Here is a 12,563-nt window from a genome sequence, read left to right as displayed (position 1 = left end):
TCATTGTAACGTAATTTCATTTTGATGCAAATCCAAATGACAAATAAAGTCTGTCTAAGTCTAAGTCTAAGCACTGGTAGAGGCCTGATGGAAATGTTGCCCCCTTTTCTTTTAAAAAGAGAACACACCCACCTCAGTCCCAGTTCACGGTGAGTCACAGTCACCCTGCCTATTGTGAACAGTCCCTGGTGCATTTTCCCATCAGCCTTCTGAAAGCACGCCAATCTGTGTCAAACATTCGGGGATTTGAACTACAGCAGTTCTCGTGTGTTGTTTTCTCCTTCCCTCTAGTATAACTCAACAACTCAACAACTGCAGCTTACACACGCTTTCATCAATACCCCAGGTTGATCAGTGTGTGTCTCACTCGTCTTGAATTCCACTAAGCCAGAAGTTAACCTTCTTATGGTTTTATAGAACAAATCCTGCTGGATCAGGAGCAAGGCTTTGCACAGTGGTCACTGTCTCATATCCTCCATCAATAAACAGCTGTACTGGGCGTGCCTGGGTCATCACTTTAACTAGCACTTCTCTCCTAGGAATGCCAACAAATCCAGACCAATGATGTGACAGAGGACAGGATGGAGGAGGAAGATGGAGCATATTTTTGGCAGTAACGTAGTTTAGCTTCAGGGCTACAGTCACTGCTTGTTGGCTCTCTGCCTGCCTCCTCTTCCGGCAGTCCACATGCCACTGTTAATCCCTCTTGGACACTGAGGATGGCTTCGGGATCATCCCTGTGTGTGAGCTGGGAATGACGGGAAACTGGCAGGCACATATTGCCTGGGTGAGATGCAGTGGATGACTGCAAAAAACACTTCAGGAAAGTTCCATTCTTCCTCTGGGTGTGCACAACTTTGCAAAGTGCTGGCGGTGTTGATGTTGGACGGTGACCTTGCTGACCAGCGAGACTCCTCCTGGATCACTCCGCCTCCAAAACAACACTCAATCCCTGCTTGCTTTGGCCCACTTACTGCAGGTTGGGTGGTAGCACTGTTCATGTAACAAAAAGCAGGTTGAGAGGGAAAAGGTTCTTTGACAGCGACGATATCTCCCACTTGGTGCAAAAAACTGAAGCAGGAGCATCAACAAGCCTGTAGCGAAATGTCTTCAAAGCCACTAAAGCCACCGAGTTCATTTAAAAGGAAAGTTTTAGATGCTTGTTTGTATCGGTTTCCACTTGCTAACAAATTGCTCCAAATACACCACAAAAGCAGCACCTTCAACACCCCCGATGCAAACTAACAGGAGGCTTTTCTGTCTTTCCCATTTTACAGACCTTGCATGAATGCAGCATAAAAACTGAATCATCAGTGTGGCATCATCTCAGGTTTATGAGTCTGGACCCCCTCAAATTGAGAGCAAAAAGACTTAAGGGACAGTTTATATGGCCTTATAGTTATAGATGAAAGGGTTTGCTTCTAGACTGAAGGAGAGTGGAATGGTTTGGTTCAGTAGGTCAGTGCCATATAGCATAACTGAACACATAATTGTTATTAACCAATAGACCTTCTGGGTAATAATTCCTAAGAAGACATGTTTACTTTAGGCAGCAAGCACAACCAATTAGATCATTTCAACGCACACAAACAACGAAGTGTGCGGCGATAAAGTATGACATGAGTGTCAAGCCCTGCCATTATGAAGACAACTGACAGTAAAGCTCTCGATGCAGCCACAGTAATAATATGCTCCTTTATCCTTCAGTGAGGCAATTCTCTCGTACAAGGCTCTCAATGGCACTGCACTCGTTCCTGAGGAGCCTGGAGGCAAGAAAGAATACTCAGGTGTGGAAATGTCTCTTTGCTACATTAGAATCAGTAAATATGTGCAATTGTACACTGTGAGATGTGGAGCCTGAGCAGAAGTTTAGATTTCAATGAACACACAGAGGCCTGCACGGTGCAACTAAATCTCAGTTACACACAAACGGTGTAAAAGGCCACACCCTGAGCATGTCAGCCCGGCTCTACACACTACACACCATTCCTCCATCCTTTTCCTTTTACTGCTCATTTTCCAGCGCAGGAAGGACCCTATATCATTGTATATAATACATCAGCAACTACTGTCGTTAATTTCTTCTCTCTTTCCAATTCTCTCTCTCTCTCTCTCTCTCTCTCTCTCTCTCTCCTCAGGGGTTCCCAGTGGCTGTCCAGAGCACATGTGTTTTGGTTTACCTAGAGTGGAGCCCTATCTGAGCCCGGGCTGAGAGCAGACTGCAGGCTTTGTCTGTGGCACCATTAATCAACTGTCCTTTAACAAAAACAGAAAACCAGATGAGAGACAAAGGGAAGAGACGTGGGGGGTGGGCCCTTATTTAGGTAGAAGAGAAAAAAAAAAGGCAGAGAGGGTAAGAAATAAGGAAGAGAGAAGAGAGAGAGAAGAGAGAGAGAGAGAAGGGGGGGATGCTTGACCCAGATCCAGGCCTTCAATAAATCAAGCAGCAACAATAACAAGCAAAGTTTTCATGTGGCTTGACTGATTAATCAAGCTTTTTTTTTTTTTTTTTTGACATGGGAGGCGAGGGAGTCTTTTCTTCTTTTTCTGTCTTGTCTCTCTTGTGGGAGACTGCAGAGAGGCTGAGCTTCGAAGTCTTTTCATGTCGGGTGTTTATGTCTTCATGCTGCAAGGTTTCAGACGTGGAGGCCCGCATCGTTCATGGTTTAATGAGAGTAAGGCCTTCATTTCATGGTGCAACAGGACAATTTCAGTGAAGGTTTCCGGCTACATTAATGGAAAACAGGGAGGTTGTCAGACAGGGACACACACATTCCTACACACACAAACACACAAAGAGGTACACAGATGTATCGAGGCGCAGGCATGCGGACACAGGTTTACTTTTCTAAAATATAAACAAGAGCCGTTTTACACACGTGCGCACACCACACGCACTATCTGCACAGCGAGCCACAGGACGTGAAGCAGCCCTCTGAGACTCTTTGCGAGGTGCCGATCGATGGGCATTAGGTGTGGACAAGGAGGCCTCGGGATCGATAGGAGGCCATTACAGAGATGTGTCTACTGGGACCTGGGAGAGGAGGTGTGGGGGATGGATACATCTGGGCCCTTGATGCTGTCTTCTTTACCTCATTGGTGGGAGGTTTTACTCCACGTGAGCGCTGGGACACACGTACACGCAACAGAAACGTGGCCATGTACGTGCATTTAAGAAGAGCCTTACTGAGTTAAATGGAGAACGTACTGTACCTATGCACTTGCTCCGTCACATGCGCACACACACACACACCAGCTAATGGCATCCCAGGAGACCAGCTGCCAGACTAGGAGCGCTCATCTTCGTCTCCTTCTCTTAATCTCCCATTTTCAGTGTCCTCATCTACGATCTTCCTGTCGAGGAAGATTCTCACTTTTGGTGCCATCTTCTTCTCTATTTCTCCTTTTGCCTTCCTCCTGGACACTGCAGTGTCACCTCAGCTGTGCTCTGTCAGTGGATCCCAAGACTTTCTGTCACCCCCTTTTCATCCTCCGCTCCTCTGCTGCTCACCGAGAGAGCACTGATTGTTCTATTCTCCTTCTCTCGCATAAACACGCACACAGTTAGGGAAACGACAGCGTTGACACAATCCTCCACCAATTCCAGTTTTACATGGTCTTGATGTGTCTGCGATGATTTTGCTTTAAGGTTTACTAATGGACCAGTGCAACTACACCGCTGAAATTAATTGTGGGAAGAGGCTCAGTTGATAAACTCTGGGAAATGAATACCGCTTTAGCCAATGAGGTCCTGTATTTAGATTGGCTGGGTTATACAAATGTGTTGCGGCCACTTTGATATTTATGATATCTTTAAAAAATCAATTGTCAGAAATTCATGCTCCAATATCTAAACTCCAGCTTGTTAGAGTGCTATACTTCATAACTATATCAAACTCATACAGGAATCACAGTCAGGCAGGCGACTGAAACCAGTGAGGAAGTCTGTGAGCTGGCTCTAGCATCCATCACCACTCCAGGAAAAAAAAAGTGAAAAAGAGATTCACATTTAATCCTCCTAGTAGGAATTGGAGGAGGAGACCCTTCTCCTCCCACTCGCCCTCGCCCTCTTTTCTGCGGCCCATCTCCACAGTACCGCCATTCGAGGATGGTTGAAAATAGTGCATTTGGATGATGTTGTGGAGACGAAGGACTATTAAAAGTCAGGCAAATGCTTTTACCAGTGCTTATGAAATTGCACTGAGGTGCCATGTCGGCTCCTGCAAGTGCTGTCCAAAAAACCCTTCTGTGGCTGATCAAAAAGAACGTGCATGTGCGCGCACACACTCACACACAGACACACACACACACACACAGTGTCTGGGCTCAGCTAGCAGTCCCCATTGGTTTGGAAGGCTACAGCAGGCTATAACAACTACAGCCTGGCCGGCCTGTTAGTAGTGGGCCCTCTGTTTGAGCAATCTGGGTTCTCTTTGCCTTTGGACAGGGACCAGGTCAGGCTGCACAATACACCACTGTGTTTGCAGAGTGAGAGAGAAAGAGAAAACTGCAGGCATGTGATTCTCTGTGTGCACACATATGTATAAATAAGCATGTGTGTGCAAAGCATGTATGTTTGAGTATTTTTTGGTTGTAGGAATACTGTCCATGTGAGCATGAGCATGTGCATGTGTGTGTGTTATGACGGTTGGGCCCGCGCCACACCCTCTCGCTCTTCCACGCCGGACTGCAAGGCCTCCCTCGTATGTCCCCAACCTCCATCGTTACATCATATTTCTACAGCTTTTTGCTGCCTCAGCACAAATAACCATTTTGGGACCCCTGGCGACAGTGTCTCTCCCCCAGGCAGCGTTTAAATGGTGTTGTTGGAAACCTCCAAGAGGTCAGTGCACCAGAAGTAACACACATCACTGTCAGTCTGAAACAATACAGTGGAGAGCAAACGTGTCGGCGTATGCAACTGTGATGACTACAAGGAAAACAGACTGCAGTTACAGAGTGGGCCTGTGCCCCTTTAAGGAACGCAGGCGGCACCTGTCCCTTTAAGATCTATTTCTCCCAGCTTGTGGGTGCTGAGCTGAGCGGGCTAGCCGGAGCTGAGCTGCGCTGTGCTGTGCTGTGCATGTATGGTAACAGGGGGGAACCGCGCCGCCCAGCCTGCCAGCCCACCACAGGGAATTTGTTTATGTTTCCTTGCTGCCAAGTTCCTGTCAGGAGGCGCCCCAAAGAGGAACTGCAGACTACTCAGTACTGTTAGCTACGCCCTCTCGCCTAGAGTGGCTGGGGTTTTCTGCATACAGTATCGGGTGGTGCTTTGTAGCAACACTTAAAACCAGGGAGGTCTCTTCATCAATTTCAGCACTCACACACACACACACTTCAAGCACTCGTTCTGTTGTTCCAAAGCCTTGCTTTGAGAGCACCGAACTTTGTATAACAAGTTCCAACAGAAAGCTTAATTTATGACCTCAAACAGATTAACACCAATTTACTCAAAACACAGTACATAAAACAGCACAAAGGCATAGTTTCATTAAAGCAATGCTTTACGAGTGGCACTTTGTTATGCTGTGGAATATGGGTATTGTAAAAACTGAGCACCACCACATAAAAACACAGTAAACTGGATTGGTAAACTCATGGGCATTAAGTCAAGCACTTGTGGGAAAAAAGCTCAATCTAAATTACTCTCCCACTAATGCGAAAGAGCTAACAACACACAAATAACACATGCAAACATTTCCTCGAATCAGAAGAGACTACAATGCATTACTGCTAGTGAAACAATGACTGCATCGCTTTGGTATATTAATACAATGCCTCAGCCTGGCATATAAATGGCATTTCTTGACTCATCTACCGCATTAGACCTCTGTCAAGCAAGGTCAGCCAGTGCGTCGGTCTCTATCTTGAGTGCTGTGGCCACCCGCAAGTTTGTCTCTGTGCAAAAAGGAAAGAGCCGCTCACTTGCAGTTATGTCAAGGACATGAGGTGTTTGTCTTCATACCATGCACGTGTGATGTCCAGTCAGTGTGTGTGGTAGGACATAGAGAGATGCGTGTATGTGTGACTGAGTGGAGGAAGGAAAGGTCAGACAAGGCCACACAAAGGGGCGTGGGACCCAGGATGGCGAGACAGAGGAAGAGATAGAGAGAAAAAAGGGGAAGAACAAAAGATGGAAGCGTGGATGGAAAGATGTAGGCTGGGGTAAGGGGGACTGGGTGAAAGCAAAAACAGGAAGCCATTTATGTCAGCTTGGATGGTGGGACAGCGCCCACTCCCTGTCACGTGCTGACACATTTCACTGCTTTCGGACTGTACAGCCAGGAACTCCCCATTCACACACACACAAAAACTAAACCAATGGCTGATTGGATTGGATGCACAGGGCAGGCACTGGCTGCATTTGTTTGAATGAGATTCATGACGTCTTGTCAAAATTCTCAATTTCTTTCTCTGTGGGTGGCGTGCCCAAAAACTTAGATCAATTGAGCATCGAGACTTGCAGCACACTTCTGCTATTCTGCTGATGGTGAGGAAGTAAGATGCCACAAAACGTCTTGCTATTCAAATGCTTTACAATAAATGAGGAGCTTGAAGCAGTTTACTAAACCGTAACTCTCCAGATTTGTGTGTTTGTGTAAATCAGACAAATCAAAGTGGTTAATCAGAAGGTGGAAGTGTTGGAAAGCCCCAGTGTGCAACACAATCGCATCAGACAAATTCATCACAATGAAAGAGCAAAAAATGCCCAAGAGCCATCAGAGTTTCAAAGAAACTGGCACAGTCACACAAGGGAGGCAGTTCTAATCTTACATGGGAACATCTAAAAACAGAGTACAAAAGCTGCTGTACCATGGTGGCAAGACAAAAAAGACCAAGTCTGGCTAAACAACAAAGGTGTTGAGTGTTGATTATTCAACTCAGTTCAGATACGAGAATAAGAAGTGCCATTATACAGGAACAACTGTGCATAAACAACACATTTCAACTTCCCTGAAGTTTCCATGTGTGGAGTGCAGTTAGAAAAAATGACACTGAACACTGAAAAAAAAAAACACAGGAGTCTCATTCTAGACAGAGGGAGCGGCAGCGGGCTCGGCAGCCACCACCGACCTACCGCACACAGAGTGTGAATCATTAAAGGCATGTGTTCCACATCAACTGCTGGGGCCGGTTCCCAACCCATGTATGAGACTGGATTTAAATTATGACGGCGAACGGAGGGTTAACTACCGCTTTACGTGGAGACGATGAAAGCCCCAAACCTGCTAACTCAGAAACTGAGAGTGAAAAAGAGAGGGAGAGAAACTGGAAAATGAGTGAATTCAAGTAAAGCATGTACCTTCTGCCAGTTCACAAAATAGAACAGGGAGAATAAATGAGGCAGCTAATGGAATAATTACGATATCCAAAAAGTGTGACGTATCATCATGAACAGATGAAGTGAGTAAGGTTTGCCCTCTAAACAACTAAAATGAGAGCCAAACTGAATCGAAAACTGACCTACTTTAATTCCTACGTGTTGTTCTGGCTGCCTTTGCCAGTTTCTAACCTCACAAAAGCTAAGACAACACAGTGGGAGAACCTTCTCCTAGAAAACAACTCAGTGGAACTCAGAGTTTTTGTATGCATATAAGACCGAAGGGCCATCCTCAGTCTTTTCCATCAGGCCACCCGTATGCCAAACTGGTTGCTAACGGTGAAGTGTCTGCCAGACCACTTGTCATCCTCAGTTACGACACATGGACGTTCTTTGTGGGTGTGAACGTGTGTTTGTGCACAGAGACAGAGACACACACCCTCTCTGGTGTGGGCATCCAATGAAGGAGGCGATTTGTAGAGTCTGCATTCTTCTGGGTATTGGCTGGCATCTTGGTACACATACCATTCTATTTGCTTTTGCCTGGAGGCTGGTGTGGGGGAAGGAGTGACTCTGGGGGGGAAGAGATCACCTTTCCCCAGGGTCAGGAAAGGATGGAAAGGACGGGACAAGATAGGACAGGACAGGACAAGACATGACATGATAGGACAGCAAAATACAAGTTTATACAGGCAGGAGAACACCAAATAGGACAGGACAGGTCAAGCTTAACCACATTCCAGGGGACTGTGATTGGTTGAGGGGACCTGGCAACATTCTGGCAAAACAACACGAAATTAAATAAAGGGAAATGACTGAATGAAATAAATAGTACATTATTATTCTTTCTGCTGCCACAATGCTTTGCAGCCAATACAATGAAGATGAATCAGTTTCAATAAATCAGTCTATATTCACAGAGTGATGGTCCAAGTTCTTCAAACCAGTTCCTAATGATGAATAGCTGTTTTTGTTTGGTCTTTGTCGCTTGAACATGACAGAGCAAATCTCCCTGCTGCCAGCTCCAACTCTGATGCAACAGAACCAGGATTAGACTTGATCCCTCCATTGACAGCATGCAGGCCACAAGACAGAGTACTTCTTCTAAACAGTACAGAGAGTGTGTGTGTGTGTGTGTGTGTGTGTGTGTGTGAAAAGGATTCCACAGGTTTGAAAATACCTCGGCTGTACATAAACAGTGACTGTCACAACGGCAGTGAAAAGCAGGAGATACGACATGGGGAAAACAGACAAATGAATCATGAGCTATACATTCAACACGACCACAAAACCAATATGGCAGTCACATGATGAGGAACAATGCTATTGTATAGAGAGCAAGATGGCGTTTGGTACCCACAAAAACAATTGTGGAGTGTGGAGAAGTCCAATTACCCACAGTTGACAGGAGCGACAAATTCGGGCTTACCCCAAAAACGTCAATCTCCCTGTCCTTGGCCAAGGAAATCTCCCCTTGAATCGATTGCAGCTCCTAAGCTCTGAGGAGAGAGGAAGAAAGAGAGAGAAAGATATTTGAAACCAACAGCTTTGTGGTCCTTATCCACGTGCTGCAGACTCAGTGACTCCCTAGCCTCTCTGGCACAGAACTGCTTCACTACACGAAAACTCTTACACTCTTTTTCCTTCTTTCACTCTCATACTGCCTGTAATCTCCCCGCCCTTTTCCAATAGATTGGACTTTCTCACTCGCTACATTTGTGCCCGAGACATCATGTGAAAAGTGGAGTAAAACAGTGCTTTTGTGGTGTGTGAATTACCTGGGGCCTAGGCAGGCACAGTAGTGCTTATGGCCACAACTCAATTACAGCAATGTGAATCAGGTGGCGGCCTAGAAATCCCCTCAGCCTGATGCACAAATAGGGACACAGAGGCGCCTTCATTGCCAAGACGGAGACGAATATAAAGTGGCGTGTCATCGCGTCATAGAAAGACAGCTAGGCCTATGCTGCACAGATGAATGGCTGCCGCAGACATGGATCTAGTGATACTGGTCTGGAGTAAGTGTCTGAACAATGACATTTTGTTTACACATGTTGCTAAAATATTAGAAGTGTTTGCCAATATGTCTGGTTGCAGATCTAAATTGAAGGAGTCACATGGCACTTAAGATCTCTGATAAACGCCACCTTTGTGCGGCAGAAAGTACGGAAAATGTTTTGCGGGATTGTTTTTAACCAAGAACAAATGGATGAGAAATTACAGGATGGTTTGCAAATGTTAAAAGGCACTTTGTTGGATTTCACGGAATCAACAGAACTGCACAATCATGGTCAACAACATCTGAATAGAAAATTGGTTTGTGTCAAAACCAGTGAGTTTATCCTGTCTTACTGTTTGAGGAGAAAACAGACCATCTCCTTTTAGCATATCCTGGCTACAGGATCCCTCCAGCTCCCATAAAATGTAGAGCAGGGTTTTCCAAAAGCATGTTCAAGAGAAACCAATGACATTTAAAACTGTGGTCTGTTTTGTTTTATTTCACTTCAATATGCACTTGTCACCGTGAGCAAGAAAGTTGCTGTACTTCAGTTAACAAAGAAAGTTATATCAGGACAGAGCTTTCCTGACAGCCATGATAATGGTTGCTCTTTATGATGCCACTACAAATAAAATCCCCTCCCTCCGGGCCAAAGTGGCCTTAGTGCCATTTTACAAGCTGCAAATGAATTTCACACTAATTTGTTATCGCAAGCTCCCACGGACAGTCAAACAATGAACATATAAATAGAGCATTTTAAAAGAAATATTGTGTGTTTATTTGCACACAACTCCAAACCTTAATTCAGTGTTAATGGGGAATCATGTTTTTCAGATTCAGAAGGTGTTTGCCTGATGAATTCAACTAGATTGGCTAAAGTTTCTGTGCAAGCAAATGTGGCTCACATGCATTGGCTAGAAGCTCACCTTCCTTCTACATGTGCTTATTTAGCCTGTTTGACAGAGATGTAGAGGGAAGACCAGACTTAAGAGATGCAAAGCCAACATCACTGCCGAGCGGTGCCTCTGCTGATCCGAAAATGATCGTAATTCTAGACCTATGCATTACAGACATATAATGTAATATTTGTACTGGCTCATACCACAAAACCCTTTCACAACAGGGTGTGGGCACTTACATCATGAACACTTAAAACACAATGCCACATATTAGCCCTGAAACAAATATCACTTGGTTGTGTGAGGTGGGGTTGTCCTTATATCATTTCCAAGCAGGGTAGAGGAGACAATATACAGTAATACTCAAATCTAATATACTGTATAATCCAATACGACACCACAATTTACAGCATCAAGCCTCATCCATTAGAATCTCTTGATATTTTCAAAAGTGAGTAGAAATTGAACACTAGATTTACAAACGTGTGTTGCTGTGCTCCTGTTGACACTGGCATGGCTGTGGTTGGCTGTGTGGCATGGCTGTCCCCAGATGTATCAGAGTGGGTTTGCCAAAGTTAGAAAACTAAACAGTGACTCAGTATTTCTTTAATATGCTCTAGTATTTCTGGATTTTTTTTTTCTTTCTGGTCTGATTTTTGCAGTAATAATAGCGTAGAAAAGCTAAATAAATAAAAGAAAATTACGTAACGCACATGTATTTCTTTACGTTGCTATGCCTTTTAATGGGATTCAAAATAGATGTAATAATCTTATTTTCAGAAGTCAATTGTGGCTTAGCATCAGACCACACCTCCATTCAGTCAAAGTAAGACTCTGGCTCTGTGCTGCTCCCTCTGGTATCTATTCCAAGCTGACAAACAGCCAATCAGCTGGCCTGTGCCCAGACCCTGAATGACTCCTCATTTCACTTCCTGTCTTATTACACAGCCTCACTTCCTGTTTGTGGATCTGAATGGTGTCTGAATTGTGTGTTTTTACTGGTCCACTAGAGCACGAACAGCCTAATTTAGATAAAAGAGCATGTAGGATGAAATGAGGACAGTTTATGCACGTGTTCGTAAGTGTGTGTGAGTGTGTGAGTGTGAAAGTATGTGTGCGGGCATGCGTGTGCGAGTCTGAGGCCTATACACTGATGAGAGTGGACAGGAGTAGCCTAGGGTAATTACGTCATTATCCTTGCTGATGGGTGAAAGCAACTAAATGCAGACACTCACCTTTCACACACACACACACAGACAAGGAGAAGAAGGGGCCCTTACTCCTGGAGCCCTGCCAGACAAGTCCATCTGCTTTTAAAATGGAACCCAATTTACCGCACCTAGAAGGCCTCGATTGCTCAGGGACCCACAGTCTTACCAAGCAGTGCCTGAAACGATCATTTGTTGGGGTCACCCGATCCTCGATGTACGGCCGAGCATCGGCACCTGGGACTGGGATTTGGGTCGCTCGAGTGCTGATGGTTAAAAAGGTTTGATAGGAGGCGGTCCAGCTCTCATGTAAAATCATTCATCGGCCCTGAGTTAGTCAGTTATTCGTTGTGACAGCAGCACCTCTCTACTGCCGCTCAGCACAAGTGTGTAAAAAAACTGATTGCGGGTACGACCAGCAGTCTCCAAGTGCGAGGTTACTTGGAAATGGCAGCCCTGCGGCGAGAGTCATGAGCTCACATTAAAACAGACACAATGTGTTGTTTTAACTCGCTTGGCTCTATAAAATTCCACCGGCCGCGTGCGCGCGCTTACACGCACACGCATTCACACAGTATAAACCCCTCTCTCCTTGAGGCTCTCTCAGTGGTGGAAACCCCCTTCAGTCACACATAGATCACATAACCTCTCTTGACATCGGAGGACAGCACTCCCAATGGAGAGATGCAGATTCACACACGCTGTGTGCCGGCCAAGGCTCCAGACTGCCATTGTCCTTCAGAGTCATCCAAACAAAACAATGAAGAGGGTCACGCAAGGCCCCCTGTGGAATGGTAAATAACCGTAGAGAGTGAGAGGGAGAGTCAGAGAGGAAGAGACAGAGAGAGATTCAGAGAGGCAGAAAGAGAGGAAGTGAGAGAGCGACTGAGAGAGACTAATCCACTGACAATGATAGTGTTATATGGAACGCCAAGTGCAAAATATGATCATCTTGGGGAAGGTGAATTCCACCAATGTTCAATCATTCAAGTAGAATCTGACACTGCTTGAATGGAAAACACGTCAGCTCCATGATGTACAGAGCAAAAACACCCATGTTAAGAAAGAATGTAAATTATCTCACCTCTACATATAAGGAATTATAGTTGCTATAACGCATGGTGGAAACACAT

The 12,563-nt window shown here is 45.2% G+C and overlaps 1 protein-coding gene across 5 annotated transcripts in view; it reads right to left on the bottom strand.

Annotated features, from left to right (window-relative positions):
• Positions 1–12,563, bottom strand: part of raraa (retinoic acid receptor, alpha a) — a 123,912-nt gene that overhangs the window by 97,936 nt on the left and 13,413 nt on the right. For 3 of the 5 annotated variants that reach the window (XM_035662625.1, XM_035662633.1, XM_035662640.1), the window contains exon 2: positions 8,754–8,823. The exons of the other annotated variants lie outside the window; for them this stretch is intronic. The gene's annotated coding sequence lies outside the window, so the exon portion shown is untranslated. The remainder of the gene's footprint in view (positions 1–8,753; positions 8,824–12,563) is intronic. 5 annotated transcript variants of the gene reach the window in all.

This window comes from Morone saxatilis, unplaced genomic scaffold, assembly GCF_004916995.1.
Source record: "Morone saxatilis isolate NCDOM2014 unplaced genomic scaffold, NCSU_SB_2.0 Contig1, whole genome shotgun sequence".
In the NCBI taxonomy this organism is placed as follows: domain Eukaryota; kingdom Metazoa; phylum Chordata; class Actinopteri; family Moronidae; genus Morone; species Morone saxatilis.
This window is presented reverse-complemented; position numbering and strand designations above follow the sequence as displayed.